At 64.2% G+C, this 1,656-nt stretch overlaps 1 protein-coding gene across 1 annotated transcript in view; it reads left to right on the forward strand.

Moving 5' to 3' along the window:
* TSPAN4 (tetraspanin 4) overlaps positions 1 to 1,656 on the forward strand; it is a 14,586-nt gene that overhangs the window by 835 nt on the left and 12,095 nt on the right. The window lies entirely within an intron of this gene.

Below are 1,656 nucleotides of genomic sequence, written 5' to 3' on the forward strand. Positions count from 1 at the left end.
GGGGGGGGGGGGGGGGGGAGGGGAGACGGTCCCCAGCCTCCCGAAGCAGGGAAGGGACAGGGTGGGTATGTGGGTGAGCCCTCCGGCTGGACCAGACCCTGGGCGGGATGAGGAGTCGGCGGGAGACCGGGACTTCCATAACTTTCGCCGAGGTGGGCTGGGTTTGCTCAGAGGAGGTGCCCGTGTCCAGGGTAGAGGTATTGGTGCCACAGGGTGGCCCCCGTCGCCCCAAACTGGAGGACACAGTTGCCACCCAGACCCAAAGGGCAGGGAGGGTGTTGGGCTCGGGCTGTGGCAGGTGTCACACCTGACCAACTGGAGCACGCCTGGCCAGGCCTGGGCCCCACTGGCTGGGCTGGGGGAGGGTTGGTGGAGAGCTGATGCCAAGGTCACTTTCTGCTCCCATCCTTCTGGCACAACTGGGAATGAGGGGGCGTGGCTTTCGCTCCTGCCTGGGCTCTGGACCCCAGAAGGAGGCTGTCAGTTGTAAGCTCATTTGCATGAAGTCCAGTTAAGGTGAAATGCTCAGAAAGCGGGGCGCATTTCTGCACATCCCTTCTCTCCTGGACCCTGGCCTGGGAAGTGGGAGGGTTGCTGGGAGGGGTGGCCAGCCTGGGGAGCTCCTGCCCCAGTTGCCCCCTCCCGAGGCAGTCACCCGAAGAGTTGTTCTCTGTAAGCGGCTCCTGGGAGGGGCAAGGCCCGGGCCCAGAGCGGAGGAGCCCCCCCCGAGAGGCCAGGAGCCAGCAGCAGAGGTGGGTACAGCTGGAGCTGTGCCCAGGCATGTGCAGAGGTGACTGTTTTCTCTTGGTGGGGGACATTGACCAGATGCAGTGGGCACAAGTGTAGTGAGCAGTGAGCTGCTGGGAGGGACAGTGTGCCTTAGGCAGTGTGACAGGAGAAGGCTGCAGGTGACAGTGTGACCAGAGCGGGCAGCCATAGGTGTGATGGTGGTGAGCAGCGAGGGTGGTGGACTGACTGGGGGATGGGCAGTGAGTGTGGGGGATGGTCCCAGGTGGTGGGCAGGACCTGCTTCTCCCCTTCCCTGACCTCCCCAGTGACCTGGGTACCTGTTTGCCTGGTAAAGGAGAGGGGGCCCCTCAAGGGGGCCTGTGCTCTGAGAGCAGCCCACCCTAATGGGCCCCCAGGCCGAACTGTGTCTGCGCTGTGAACCCTGAAGGAGCCTCCGTACCAGCTGCAGGGCGGACACACTCCACTGATTCCTACTGTGGATGACGTCCTCAGCCCAGGAAAGAACAATTCAGGAACCCCCTGGGATCCCCTCCTGGGCTAGAAAATCCAGTTCCCTTTTATTATCCAATTACACTCCCCAGCCAAGCAAACTGGGCCCCTGCCAGTGTGCTGTCTTGGCCTCTCCACACCCCACCTTGGTGCCCAGAGGGGTTCGAGGCCTGTGGGGTCAGAGAGGGGGCCCATGGGAAACACGCCGAGGCTGGGGTGGTGAGCATGGTCAGGGGGCTGGCGGGACATCCATCCCCCGGGCCCTGTGCAGCTGTCAACTAGGCCCTTGCTGCGGGTGACAGAGGCTGCAGGTGGGTGGGGTGGGGCTAGAGCACCCCTTCCCCTGGAGCCTGGCTCGTTTGCTGTCTGGTGCAGAGTCCCCCACAGGAGGGGTAGGTTCCCCGCCCCCCCCCCCCC

The sequence above is a fragment of the Lipotes vexillifer genome, unplaced genomic scaffold (genome assembly GCF_000442215.2).
Source record: "Lipotes vexillifer unplaced genomic scaffold, Lipotes_vexillifer_v1.1 scaffold1094, whole genome shotgun sequence".
Lineage (NCBI taxonomy): Eukaryota > Metazoa > Chordata > Mammalia > Artiodactyla > Lipotidae > Lipotes > Lipotes vexillifer.